Source organism: Cetorhinus maximus, chromosome 19 (assembly GCF_964194155.1).
Source record: "Cetorhinus maximus chromosome 19, sCetMax3.hap1.1, whole genome shotgun sequence".
Classification (NCBI taxonomy): domain Eukaryota; kingdom Metazoa; phylum Chordata; class Chondrichthyes; order Lamniformes; family Cetorhinidae; genus Cetorhinus; species Cetorhinus maximus.
Window position 1 is genome coordinate 89,822,052 of NC_135897.1, and position 15,270 is coordinate 89,837,321.

General features: G+C 49.1%; 1 protein-coding gene across 1 annotated transcript in view; it reads left to right on the plus strand.

Moving 5' to 3' along the window:
- The first annotated feature begins 8,349 nt into the window (after positions 1 to 8,349).
- The window catches only part of LOC144694024 (membrane-spanning 4-domains subfamily A member 4D-like), a 52,005-nt gene continuing 45,084 nt past the window's right edge, over positions 8,350 to 15,270 (plus strand). The window contains exon 1 of the mRNA XM_078564357.1: positions 8,350 to 8,525. The gene's annotated coding sequence lies outside the window, so the exon portion shown is untranslated. The remainder of the gene's footprint in view (positions 8,526 to 15,270) is intronic.

A 15,270-nucleotide genomic window follows, 5' to 3' on the forward strand; every position in this document is an offset into this window, starting at 1 on the left:
TGTGGTGCCTGGAGCAGGAGCCTAGAAAAGGGTTCCCGTGCACCTCCGCTGTAGCGGGATGGGAACGCTTCCTGCTTTCAGGGTTGACCTGTTTACAGCAGCAAGTCCCCATTGGGAGTCGGGGGAGCGGTGTGATTACTGATGGGAAGAGCTGGCCTGGAGGGTCCATCTCCCGTTTGTATCACCGTGCCAGGTGGACGGGGAATTTTGGGGAACTGATGCACTGAATCAATACGGGGCAAGGATTGATTATAATGACCATTGTTTGTGGTTGACATTCCCAACGAATGGAGCAGGGAGCGCTGTTGAAATCTCAAGTGCCCACGCCGTTTTGCGATTAGAAAACCATCAGCCAATAATCCTCCGGGTTATGATGATGCCGGGGCAGTGAGATTAATTCAACAACATGTCTCAGTCTTTGCCACTTAGCAACATGAGTGCGGACACACGGTAAGGGGAGAATCCATAAATGGGCCCTCACACCCGTTCACCAAACAATTTCATCCCGAAGGATGGTCGGGACAACATCCAATCCCTTATCCAACAAGATGTTGTTCGGCCGGGCACTTTCCCCACTAACTCGCCCATTTGACCCGTAGAGAAACCGGATAGCAGTTAGAGACTGACTCTCGATTACCGCAGATTTACCTGTTACCCCGACTGGATCTGAATATTTCTCCATTCTGGACAGAACAAATGAGTTTTGGAATTAAAATAGAAAATGCTGGAAAAAACTCAGCAGGTCTGACAGCATCTGTGGAGAGAGAAACAGAGTTAACGTTTCGAGTCCGTATGACTTCTTCAGAGCTCCAACGTACCGAACACGATCCGAGGATCTTCTCCTATGTTGGCCCTCATCCAGCTTACTCTACTGAGGTGTCCAATCAAAATTCTACTTGTGCATTTCGCCACACATCCATCCATTTCTTGAGCACTCAGAGAGGCGTTCACATGAGCAGCACTCTGTTTTTCCTCAGCCGAGGATTCCCACCCCACCCCACTGAGGCCCTCGCCATTTCCTACACTTCTGCCCTTACCCCATCCCCTCCCTCCCAGAATCAGGATAGGGTTCCTCTTGTCCTCATTTCCCAACCCACCAGCCTTCGTATTCAAAGGATTATCCTCCGACATTTCCGCCAACTCCAGCATGATGCCACCACTGTCCCCTCACCTCCCCTGTCAGCATTCTGAAGGGATCATTCCCTCTGACACCCTAGTCTGCTCCCCTATCACTTATCCCCACCATCCCATGCAATCACAGGAAGTGTAACACCTGCCCTTTTACCTCTTCTCTCCCCACTGTCCAAGGCCCCAAACACTCCTTCCTGGTGAAGCAGCGATTCACTTGCACTTTCAGTTTAGTCCACTGCATTTACCACTCACAATGTGGTCTCCTCTGCAATGGGGAGACTAAACGCAGATTGGGTGACCGATTTGTGCTCAATCCACAAGCATGACCCTGGCCTTCCTGTCGCTTGCCCACATCAATTCACCATCTTGCTCTCATGCTCATTTTTTTTTTGAAAAATATACTTTATTCATAAAATATCTGAACGAACATTACAAAACATTTCTAAATCGCCATCACAAAAAGTGCAATCAGATTCAACTTTTTCACATGGATCACGAGGTGCTTCAATACAATCAATGAACATCACAGTCATTTCAATATGGTCATTACAGACAGTCAGTCAGTGCAATGGGATTGGAGTTATCAACGTACATCATGTTGCACTCTGAGGTGCTTAAATACAATTATAATACAATTAGTATTCACCGCATACATTCATTGTGAACCGTACAGCCCAAGGGGTGTAAACAGTTCCCAGCCCCTTGGTGCACTATGGCAGAAAGGGCTTAGACAGCGACCTTTCCCCATTGTGCCTTTGCCGTGGCTGCCCCAAGCTTTTGTGCGTCCCTCAGCACGTAGTCCTGGATCTTGGAATGGGCCAGTCTGCAACACTCAGACAGGGACAACTCTTTGCACTGGAAGGCCAACAAGTTTCAGGCAGACCAAAGAGCGTCTTTCACCAAGTTGATGACCCTCCAACTGCAGCTGATGTTTGTCTCGGTGTGTGACCGTAGAGCACAGAGTCCTGTGTCACAGCACTGCTCGGGATGAACCTCGACAGAAACCACTGCATCTCTCTGCAGACCTTCTTTGCAAAGGCACATTCCACAAGGAGGTGAACAACGGTCTCTTCCCCACCACAGCCACCTCGAGGGCAACGTGCAGAGGGGGTGAGACTCCTGTCATGTTGGAAGGATCTGACGGGGAGGGCCTTTCTCACCACCAGCCAAGCTACGTCTTGGTGCTTGTTGGAAAGTTCTGACGATGAGGCATTCTGACAAATGACTTTGACAGTCTGTTCGGGGAACCATCCCACAGGATCCACCATCTCCTGTTCCCTCAGGGCCTCTAGGATGTTACGTGCCGACCACTGCCTGATGGACTTGTGGTCAAAGGTGTTTCTCTGCATAACTTTTTCCACGAGGGACAGGTGGTACTTGGAGCTACTTGGAGCGTTCCGCAGCAGCATGGCCAGACCCATCCTTCGCAACACCGGGGACAGGTAGAACTCAGCATGTAGTGACACTTGATGTTTGCGTACCGAGGGTCTACGCAGAGCTTGATGTAGCTGCACACAAAAGTGGCCATCAGGATGAGGGTGGTGTTGGGCACTTTTTTGCCCACTTCATGTAGAGGCTTGTACATCGTGCCCCCGTGGACACGATCATTTTCGACCTCCAGATAAAGTGAAAGGTGGCTCGGGTGATCGCCATCGTACACGAGTGAGGAATGGGCCAGACCTGCACCACGTACAGCAACAGCGAGAGTGCCTCACACCTGATGACCAGGTTCTTACCTGCAAAGGAGAGGGAGCATCACTCCCACATGCCCAGTTTCCTTTTCACCATAGACACTCGCTCCTTCCAGTTTCTAACACATGCCCCGGTCCCTCCGAACCATATTCCCAGCACCTTCAGGCCGTCTGACCTGACGGTGAAGGGGACAAGGGATCGGTCAGCCCAGTTCCCAAATAACCTGGCCTCGCTCTTGCCACGATTATCCTTGGCTCCTGAGGCCAGTTCGAAATGCTCACAGATGTAGATCAGTCTGCGCACCAACAGCGGATCCGAGCAGGTGACATCGTCCATGTACAGGGAGGCTTTGACCTGAGTGCCTCCACTGCCTGAGATTGTCACTCCTCTTATGCCCAGATCCTCCCTGATGGACTCAGCAAAGGGTTCTATGCAACACACAAACAGGACAGGGGAAGGAGGGCAGCCCTGCCTGACTCCAGATTTAATTGGAAAGCTTTCTGATTCCTACCCATTGATTGAAACTGCGCTACTGATGTTTGTGTAGAGCAGTTGGATCCAGTTGCGGATTCCCTCCCCAAACCCCATTTTGGAGAGCACATCCACCATGTAGGTGTGCGATATTCTGTCAAAGGCCTTCTCCTGATCCAGGCTGATGAGGCAGGTGTCCACACCCCTGTCCTGCACATAGGCAATCGTATCCCTGAGTAGCGCGAGGCTATCAGAGATCTTCCTGCCGGGCACAGCGCAGGTCTGGTCACCAACTCTGGAGCAGACCTGACCCGATTGGGGATGACTTTGGACAGAATCTTATAGTCCACATTAAACAGTGAAATGGACCACCAATTTCTAAATTCCTCCCTTTCCCCCTTCCGCTTGTAGATGAGGGTAATGATGCCTTTCCTCATGGATTCTGACATGCTGCCAGCCAGGAGCATACTCTTATACACTTCTAGCAGGTCTGGGCCGATCCAGTCCCACAGAGCCGAATACAACTCAGCCGGCAAGCCGTCGCTTCCGGGGGTTTTACTCTTCTCGAAGGACTCAAGGGCCTTAGTCAATTTGTCAGGAGTTAACGGTTTGTCCAGGCTCTCCTGTTTACAGTTGTCTAAGACCTGCATGATAGAGCACAGGAAGGACTGGGAGGCCGCGCTGTCTGTGGACTTCATGTCATATAATCCGGTATAAAAGGATTTTCTGATCCTCAAAATGTCAGACCGTGATGAATTTACTGAGCTGTCTTCTTCCTTCAGGCTGCTGATCACAGAGCTCTCTCTGTGTACCTTTTGGCAGAAGAAATGGGAGCACATCTCATCCTGCTCCATGGAGCAGACTCTGGACTGAACAATGATCTTGGAGGCCTCCAAGGTAAAGAGCGAGGCTTGCTGGCTCTTCACCTCTTGGAACTCCTCTTTGACATCGACCCCCATCGACTGCAGCCGGAGCAGGTTCTGCATGTTTTTCTGGAGTTGCGACATTTCCCTCTGTTCCTTTCTAGCTTTCTGGATGCCTGAGGATGAAAAACCTCTTGATGTTTCCATTGATCACTACCCACCAGTGTGTCAGGGACTCAAAGAGGGGTTTCATGGTTCTCCAACCTTTGTAATCACTCTTGATCTCCTCAATGTTCTCTGGGGTCAGCAGTTGCAATTTCAGCTTCCATGTCCCCCTGCCAATCCTCTGGTCTTCCTGTTGGTGACAGTCAGCCAGTAGGAGGCAGTGGTCAGTGAAGAACACCGGCTTGACGTCGGTGGATCTGACTGTGAACGCACGGAACACAAACAGGAAGTCTATCCTGGAACGGCTGGACCCGTCTGGCCATGACCAGGTGTATCTACGCTGCGCTCCATCTGCAGGGTTGCTGAAGACGTCGTGCAGCTTGGCATCCTTTACTGTTTTCACCAGGAGTCTGGACGTAGCGTCCAATCTGCTGTCGGCCCTGCTGGATCGTCCAGCCGCATCAATGATGCAGCTGAAGTCACTGCCCAGAATGACCGACCTGGAGATCACCAGCAGCAATGGGAGCTGCTGAAAAATCGCCAGCCGCTCGCCCTTTTGTGCCGGGGCGAACACGTTAATTAACCGGAGTGGAGCATTGTTGTACATTACGTCTGCTACGAGGAGACGCCCGCCCACCACCTCCTCAACCTCGGAGACGGTGAAATTGCCTCCCTGCAGCAGAATACCCAGGCCGGAGGAACGAGAGTCGTTTACTCCCGACCACATCGATGGCCCATGGGGCCACCATCGTGACCATTGCCTGTAGGAGCTGAGGTGCGGTATCGCACACTCCTGCAGAAACAACAGGTCAGCTTTGACCTTGGCAAGGTAATCCAAGGTTGCAACACATCGCGTGTTTGATTTAATGCTACGCACATTTATGGATACAGTCTTTTTACCCATTTTTAAAGCATTTTGTTGCTTACCCATTTTTAAAGCATTTTGTTGCTTACCAAACCTGTTGTCTTTGAGAGTTCCAGATCTTTGGTTTGCTCCTGCATGCCCATGGTGTTCACAAATTGTCTCACTTTGGATGGACTGAGGAAACTGTCCTGAACATCCCCATTGGAGATGTTCCGCTCAGGTGGCATCTGGGGGTTCGTGCAAGGAATGAGCTTTGAATTGTTCTCTGTTGAAGAAGTCTCTCCGATCCACTCCCCCTCTGGGGCATTGCTGCTCCCGGCTTCCCGGAGCTGGGGTGCGATGAGCGCTTCACTGCTCCCAGATTCCTGAGGCTGGGGTGCGCTGGCTTCTTCAAGTTGTGGGCAAAGTTGGGGTGCGCTGAACTCCTCATTGTCTCCAATGTTCTGGAGCTCGGGTGTCTTGTCCTCCAACTCCCTAGAGCTTTGCCACTTCTTCTGTAGTTGCTGCCCTTGCCCTTCTTTGTCTGAAGAGCAGCTGCCCTTGTCATCCGTGTCGGATGGGAGACGCCTCTTGCCACTTGTCTGGGAAGTGACTTGGTCCCTTCTTAGCCCGTTCTTCCTTTTGGCTCTCTTCACCAGCTGCCACTCCCCCTGATGATTTTCTGCTGGTTCCTCCTCCATTGATTCGCTCTGCTGAGGAGTGGGAGGATCAGGGGGCAGTGCAGTTGATTGGCTGTCTGCTGCCTCAATCTTTTCCTTCATCTTGTCTCTCTCTGTGTCCTCCTTTGTCCCATTGTGCTCACTGGAGGCCTTGGCAGGTGGAAGGTTGCAAGTGTCCTTGGTAGTAGTGACACTAAGCATTTCATCTGCTTCCCTCTCATTGGTTTTGGCCTCCTGTGCATAAGTGAGGCAGTATTTGGGGCAGGTCCTGTAGAGGTGACCTGCCTCGCCACACAGGTTGCAGCACTTAGTCTGTTTGCAGTCCTTTGTCTGGTGCCCTTCCTGTTTGCAGTTCTTGCAGAGGACAGCACTGCAGTTGGCCGCCACATGACCAGACTTGCCGCATGAGTGACAAAGTTTGGGCTGCCCAGTGTAGATAAGGTAGCCACGGCTTCCCCCGATAGCAAAGCTGGAAGGAGGGCGGAGGATTGCTCCCTTACCATCCGCCTTGAGTGTGACCTTGACCTGATGCTTGCTGGTCCAAATCCCAAAGGCATCTTTAACCTCGGTGCATCTCCCAACCTTGTCGATGTACCTGGCGAGGAAGGTAAGCACGTCGGTGACAGGGACGTGGGGGTTGTACAGATGCACAGTCATCACATGGTCCTGTTGCAATGGCAGAGCAAAGAGTGGCTCCACCATCAGGATCCTCATCTGCGGCTGGCCTCTCTTCTCCTTGAACACCTTCAGGAACTTGACGCAGGCAGCAACATTCTTGAAGGTCACGTCGAAGTTTCCAGCGCTGGGGGAATCCTGCAGGCAGTAGATCTCCAAAGCTTCAAATCCACATGACTCCAAAAGGATCCGCTTTAATGAAGAAGGCATGATCCATGGCTGTTCCTCCTTCACCACCCTTCACCGCCACCTTAACGGTATTACGTACCCCTTGGTTTGGGGCTCAACTGGTTATAACCATCGCTTCACTACACTTGATCTTAGCACCTCAGTCCCCCTGTTGCAGGATAACACTAAAACATTACAATTGTTCCTTTCTGGGTGGATCTTGAATTAGTGTGACAATGTAAAACTTGGGAGAAATCAAAAACCAGGACAGATGTAAAAATGATCACTATTACATAAGTTAAACTTTTGCATAATGCCAATATGTATCTCATTGCACCTACAATGGAAACATCACCACACTTACCTGAGAGTCAGAGTGTCAGCGAATCTGCAAGGAAACAGCCCAGAGCAGCAGGATATATATCGAGACAGAGGCTTGAAGCCTGCATTTACCTGGGTGTTGGAGAGGCACGCTGGGTGACCACTTTGTGGAACACCTTTGCACAGTCCGCAAGCATGACCCTGACCTTCCTGTCGCTTGCCATTTCAATTCACCATCCTGCTCTCATGCCCACATTTCTGGTCTGGGCCGGTTGTAACGTTCCAGTGAAGCCAAACACAAACTGGAGGAACAGCACCTCATCTTCCGATTAGGCACTTTACGACCTTCTGGATTTAACATTGAGTTCAACAACTTCAGACCATGAACTCTCTCCTCCATTTTGATATTTTTTTCCAACTCCATCCAGCCTGACCCTTGTTCTGTTGTTAACACATTTTGCTGTCTGACCTTTATGTCACTATTAACACCTGCCTTAACACTATCATTACCACACCCTTTGTCTTGTGTTCATGACATCTTGTGTTCTTTCTCAAATTTTCTCAAATGCACTCTACCTCTCAAAACCACATCAAATTGGCTTTAATCCAACGAAGACAGACCCTCAATTTAAAAGAAAATGGGCAACTGTGGCAATTCTAGTTTTCCACTTTCAAAGAGAAGCTTCATTAGCTGATGGATGCATCCACATTCTGCCGGACTCTGACATTTCCAGCATTGAGGTCACCATTGGAAGAGTGGCATCCACCATGGAGACCCTGGTCCAGCAGTTTCTGCCAGATATGTGCTCACTCCATTATTTCAAGCACCTTTCACAGGACGTAAATTAGTGAACCGTGAATGGCAATGGTTTAGACTTTAACCGATGTTTATTTGATTCAAATTCTACCATCTGCTGTGGGATTATGAATTCAGCTCCGCTGTTGGTTTAGACTTTAACCGATTTTTATTGGATTCAAATTCCACCATCTGCTGTGAGATTGGAACTCAGCTCCCCAGTTGCATTATCCTGGGTGGTTGGATTACCAACGTAGTGACAATACCACTGTGCCTCCGCCTCACTTCAGGTTTTAACTGAGGTAAGCGTTTCAACCACCGATTTAGGCAGTGAATTCCAGTTTTCCACTTTCAGAGAATGGTTGCCCTCCGAACTCTATAATTCTATGTTTACCTAATCTCCAATCGTGATTTGGAAACACCTTTTAACATAGACGCCAATTAGCAGTCAGTTTTGAAGTTAATCTCCCTGCCCAGCACATGAGCTGGGGCTAATTTTTGCCAATCTCCTTCCCTTTAACACAGCCCTCCCCACTGCTGACCCTGTGGATTCTGCCAAGTGAGTCACTTGTTGCAGAATAACTCGGTCCATTGAAACTGTGACGGATCTTGGAGTTGTGTAACTGAAGAGAAGCAAATCACAGGAAGAGATGTAAAACCGTCTCTCTGTCGCCTGTTTTAGACAGTCGCAAGAAGTCAGGGTCGACTCGGGAAGCAAGGTGCAAATTTCAACGTCACTACTCGGGCCTGAAAGCGTCTTTTCTTTTCTCTACATTCTTATTATGTTTAGCCCTCTTCCAACTTTCTGAGGACATATCGAATTTAGGTCACTTTCCTGCTAATGTGAGATGCAACCATTTGCTAAGTACTGAACTGCCCGTGTATAAATGTGTGCATTGCATTCCTTAACTCTCTCTCTCTTAACTCTTAACACACTCTCTCTCTTAACTCTTAACTCACTCTCTCTCGAGCAACACCACTGGACCGTAATTTATACCAAGTTCAGCGGTTACTGTAAACTGTAACGTTAAAACTTTAACTATCAATACTTAAAATTACCAGATTGCTTTCAATCACCCTGCCTCTGTTTCGATGTCACTCTATTCCGCTGTGTCTCTCCAACATTGTTGTTCAGGCGCAGTTTTAATTCGAAGCTCTGGATTTCATATCCCGGTTTCAAATTTCCACTCCCCCATTATTCTCTGCGTTACAAGGAGAACCTTTGGCAGTCGGACAGGTTGCTTGCGGGAAACGACAGGAGAAGCTCCATTAGCTGACAGGTCGCTGTGCAGGGAACTTGGACGCAGGAGCAGTTTTCTGAGTTATTTTTCTACATATTTCCGCGCAATTTCGCAACATTTTCCAACTACAACAACGTGCTTGCGCGGCGAACACATCTTAAATGCAAAGCTGAGCCTCAGGGCAACTATCGCCGCCAAACAGGCTGGAGACTGGGAGATTTATCAGTCATATCACCAGCGGGCAATACAGTTACAACAACTTTAGATCTTAAACTCCCCCTCCCCCCATCCCCACCCCGTTTCTTCCCCCTCCCCCTTTTTTCAATAATTTATATAGATTCTTCTTTCCCCACCTTTTTCCATTATTTTTAAATCTACAACTAATACTTTGTTAGTCTTTCCACCCCACCCCCACTAGAGCTGTACCTTGAGTGTCCTGCCATCCATTCTTAATTAGCACATTCTCTTAGACAATATCACCACCTTCAACACCTCTTTGATCCTTTTGTCTGTGACATCTTTTGATTATCTGCTCCTATCACTGCTTGCTTATCCCTACAACCACCCCACCCTCAACTTCTCTCTCCCCCCCGCCCCCCACCTTAGACCAGCTTATATTTCTCTCTCCTAACTATACTTCAGTTCTGCCGAAGGGTCGTGAGGACTCGAAACGTCAACTGTTTTCTTCTCCACCGATGCTGCCAGACCTGCTGAGTTTTTCCAGGTAATTCTGTTTTTGTTACAGTTACATCTTGGTTTGTCAGGAATTCCCCTCACGCCATTGGCGGGAATTGTGGCGAAGTGGGGGGAGGTGGCGGGAGTCCAAAAATTAGTTTGCTTTTTAATATCCATTCATGCGACTTGGGCGTAGCTGGCGAAGCCAGTATTTATTGCCCATTGTGCAAGAGGGCAAGAGTTAACCACATTGCTGTGGGTCTGGAGTCACATGTAGGCCAGGTAAAGAACATTAGTGAGCCAGATGGGGTTTTTTTTTTGGGGGGGGACAACCAGCAATAGTTTCATGGTCATCATCAGGCTTTTAATTCTGGATTTTTATTGAATTCAATTCAAGTTTTACCATCTCCATGGTGGGGCAATATCACTACCCCACCACTTCCCCTAACTGCCTGCTGAAGTTACCGAGCACTTGGTTGTATGAAACCTCAGGCAACTCAGGTGGACAGTAAATGCCAGCCGAGGGGCTGGCACCTTCTGCGACGCCCAGATCCAAAAGCGTCTTAAAAAGACAAAACATCATACATTTTCCCACAGCATTCGGAAATTTATCCATCATGTTTCCTGATACAAAAACACAAAATGCTGAAAAAGTGCAGCAGCCTGGCAGTGTCTGTGGAGAGAGAAAGAGTTAATGTTTCCAGTCCGTATGACTCTTCATCAGAGCTAAAGAGAATTAGAAATGTGATGGACTTTGTACTGTTTAAGATAGGGTGGGGCAGGTAAAGCAGGATAGAAGGTCAGCAATAGGTGGGAGCTAAGGAGAGAATGCCAAAGATGTCATGGACACAAGACAAAGGAAGTGTTAATGGTGGTGGTAAAGACTAAAGAAGGTGCTGATAGTGTCAGAATGTATTAATAGCAGAACAAGGGTGAGCGCTCTGTGAAAGCACAACATAGAAACCAGTGACAGATGGCCCTGTTGGGGGGTGGGGGTGGAGTTGGGGGAAAAGGATAAAAAATGAATGAATAAATAAATAAAAATGAAAATAAGAAAAATAGAAATTTGAATTTTAAAAATGGGTTAAAAAAGGAGTAGAGATGGAGGAGAGAGTTCATGGTCAGAAGTTGTTGAACTCAATGTTAAATCCGGAAGGCTGTAAAGTGCCTAATCGGAAGATGAGGTGCTGTTCCTCCAGTTTCTGTTGAATTTCACTGGAATTTTGCAGCAGGCCAAGGATAGACATGTGGGCACGAGGGCAGGATGGTTTGTTGAAATGGCAAGTGACAGGAAAGTCTGGGTCATGCTTGTGGACAGACTGAAGGTATTCCACAAAGCAGTCACCCAGTCTGCATTTGACCTCCCCAGTGTAGAGGAGACCGCATTGTGAGCAGCGAATGAAGTAGACCAAATTGGGGGAAGTGCAAGTGAAGCACTGCTTCATCTGAAAGGAGTGTTTGATGCCTTGGGTGGTGTTGAGGGAGGAGGTAAAGGGGGCACCTTCTGCGATTGCATGAGAAGGGGGTGAGAATTTAGAGGCGATAGAGAAGTGGATCAGTGGATCAGGGTGTCACAGAGTGAACATTCCCCCTGGAATGCTGATGGGGAGGGGCAAGGGAAAGATGTGTTTGGTGGTGGCATGATGCTGGAGTTGGCAGAAATGGTGGAGGATTATCCTCTGAATGTGGAACTGGTGGGGTGAGAAGTGAGGACAAGGGGGATCTTTTCATGGTTCAGGGAGGGAGGGGAAGGGGTAAGGGCAGAGGTGTGGGAGATGGGTCGGACACGGTTGAGGGCCCTGTCAACCACAGTGCTGGGAGAAAAACTTTGGTCAAGGAAGAGGGAAGACATGTCAGAAACACCGTTTTGGAAGGTAGCATCATCGGAACAGAGGCGACAGAGATGGAGGAACTGAGACAATGGGATGGAGTCCTTACAGGAAGCGGCGTGTGAGGAGCTGTAGTCGAGGTAGCTGTGGGAGTCGGTAGGCTTGTAATGAACATTGGTGGACAGTCTATTACCAGAAATGGAGACAGAGTGGTCAAGGAAGGGAAGGGAAGTGTCAGAGATGGACCATGTGAATGTGAGAGAGGGGTGGAAATTGGAAGCAAAATTGATAAATTTGTCCAGACCCAGGCGAGAGCATGAAGCAGCATCAATACAGTCATTAGGGATCGTTCCCTCCGGGACACCCTGGTCTACTCCTCCATCACCCCCTACTCCTCAACCCCCGCCTATGGCACCTCCCCATGCCCACGCAGAAGATGCAATACCTGCCCCTTCACTTCCTCTCTCCCCACCGTCCAAGGGCCCAAACACTCCTTTCAAGTGAAGCAGCATTTCACTTGCATTTCCCCTAACTTAGTCTACTGCATTCGTTGCTCCCAATGCAGTCTCCTCTACATTGGAGAGACCAAACGCAAACTGGGCGACCGCTTTGCAGAACACCTGTGGTCTGTCCGCAAGAAAGACCCAAACCTCCCTGTCGCTTGCCATTTTAACACTCCACCCTGTTCTCTTGCCCACATGTCTGTCCTTGGCTTGCTGCATTGTTCCAGTGAAGCCCAACGCAAACTGGAGGAACAGCACCTCATCTTCCGACTAGGCACTTTACAGCCTTCCGGACTGAATATTGAATTCAACAACTTTAGATCTTGAACTCCCTCCTCCATCCCCACCCCCTTTCCGTTTCTTCCCCCTCCCTTTTGTTTTTTCCAATAATTTATATAGATTTTTCTTTTCTCACCTATTTCCATTATTTTTAAATATATACCTTTAATGCCCTGTTAATCTTTCCACCCCACTCCCATTAGAGCTGTACCTTGACTGTCCTGCCTTCCATTCTTAATTAGCACATTCGTTTAGATAATATCACCACCTTCAACACCTCTTTGTTCCTTTGTCTGTGACATATTTTGATTATCTGCTCCTATCACTGCTTGCTTGTCCCTACAACTACCCCCCCAGTTTAAACCAGCTTATATTTCACCCCTCTCCTAATATTACTCAGTGCTGTTGAAGGGTCATGAGGACTCGAAACGTCAACTCTTTTCTTCTCCGCCGATGCTGCCAGACCTGCTGAGTTTTTCCAGGTAATTCTGTTTTTGTTTTGGAGGAGAATGGTGGTGGATGGGGATTGTTTGGGCCTCTGTTCAAGGAAGAAGCAGAGAGCCCTCAGACCATCCCGGTGGGGGATGAAGGTGTAGAGGGATTGTACAGTCTATGGTGAAGAGGAGGCGGTAATGGCCAGGAAACTAGAAATTGTTGATATGATGTAGGGTATAAGAGGAATCTCGAATGTAGGTGGGAAGAGACTGGACAAGGGGAGAGGGAATGGAGTCAAGATAGGAAGAAATGAGTTTCCCGAATTTGGGAAATCAGGTTGAAATTGTGTTCCTCCGGCTCTCTGGCTGGACTATTCCAGCCTCTCATGCCGGCTAGATCTCCTGTTCCTGCCGATGTGAAGGAGGTTTCACTGGCTTGCCAGCACCACCACCACAGGGGAACCCGCCACACGGGACTGGAAAATTCCGGCCTCTAGACAGGTTAATAGTGGGTCCACTTTCCCACTGAATATCATGGGGAACTATTTTTATCTCATGAATGCTCATTACCATGCCAATAGAGCAGTACCTTGTGGCCCTGGCAATCTTCTGCCTTTCCAGGGCAATTTACGCCATTCAGTTGCTGGACTCGAGAAACACGGCATGCACCCAGCAAGGGAGGCTTATAGGACTTGCCAGCCTGTTGACGCTGCCTGCGCCATTGATGAGGGCCACAGGAGATGGTACACAGGGTGGAGGGGGGTGGCGTTCCAACAATGACCCTTCCAATGAGAAATACATCCACCATACCCACATGCTGACCCACACACCCTACCACACCCCACTTCCCCCCTCTCACTGTCACCATCCCTTTGTTCCTTCAATACCATCAAAGCATAAAGGGTGAGGGGTGTATCAGTGGGGAAGGGTGTATATGCGGGGAAGGGGATGTGAGCGGGGAAGGTTGTAGTGTTTTATAGCAATAGGTCAGTGGAGCCAATAATGGAGTCCTGTGGTGAGAACTGAAGGTATTGAAGGAACAAAGTGATGGTGACAGTGAGAGGGGGGAAGTGGGGTGTGGTAGGGTGGGTGGGTCAGCATGTGGGTATGGTGGATGTATTTCTCATTGGAAGGGTCATTGTTGGAGACAAGAATGGTCACACGGATAACAGGAGTGGGCAGAATCAAGTTGGGCCTGGGCATTGTGACTGTGTGGGCTCATCAGGGAGGGAAGGCAGAAAAGGTTTAATGGTTATAGGGTTCAGGGTGATGGGGATAGGTTCAAGGGTTACAGAGAGTAGAGTGAAGGTCTCTTGGGGGAGTGGTCAGCAGTGATGGGGGAGAAGTTGGTGGGTGACATGGGGAAGGCGAAAGATGGTGGAGAGAGTTTGAAAAGTGACATGAACCATCATAACAGGAAGGCAGCTCAGCAGCAAAGCAACGTCCTCGATGTCCAACTGCAAAACATTGAGGTAGGAGGAGGGTCTTCTCAGGTGGGTGGAGCTAAGGTCAGCACTACTGGACAACTAAAGGGAAGCCCTAATAATCATGTGGAGACTGTGAAAGAGCTTTATTCTTTTGAAATCCACCCAGTCTGGTGAAACCCACATGGCAGCAGGTCAGGCCCAGCAGGTTCTGCTTACAACAAGATCCCAGCAAGGTGTAGAGCCACTCACACTGGTCAGAGCTAGGGATGAAATTGGTGGTGGGGATGGGGTGCAAATGCCTACAAGGGGCATGCAGGTGAATGGCAGCCGACTCCTGACTGCGAACCTCCATCCTCATGTGGGACTGGACCTGCCTGACAAGGGCTCATGTGGTTAGTCTTTCTATTATGGCAAGGCAAACATCTCTGTATAGAGTTTCGAGCGCAATGGAGGCAAGTGGAAGAGTGTGAGTGGTAGACTTCTCACACATGGCTCTTATCGCCCTTGACAAAGAGCGATGTCTCCATGCACAGGCATGTATTAGGTTCCCCCAGTTTGTCCTTCATTTGCAAGGGGTGGAATGTGTGCGACTATTAAAACAACTTGGTGCAAGAATGAATCCAGGAGACTTCCCATCAGTGCAAGTTAACATATATTTACAAGTACCAAAGCTAAACCCGTGCCCCTAATGTTCATTCAAAACTTATTAATTTTTCTAACTCCGCCACTTCGTCTGGGTGTGTTCCGACATCAGCAGCAGAGATGGAGGCAGCCTGCTGACTGCTATGCTTTCTTGTCTGTGATGACTTTGGCAGGCGCCCTCTTGAGGTCCAAGGCCTGGAGGGCACTGAGCTTCTTTGGGTCTCCTGCTCAGGGGTAGGTGCACCTTCCATGGCCTGAGCAGCTGGAGCTGATGGGGTCACAGGCAGAGGGGACTGTGAATGCCTGGAAACCCTTGGAGTGCTCCTTGGGTGGTTCCTTTGTCCCCCTCTTGTCCAGTCACTGCTGAAATGCACCCATGGCTATGGTGATGGAGTGCAGGTCCCAAGCGCACATCTGGCAAGAACTGTGTTTTT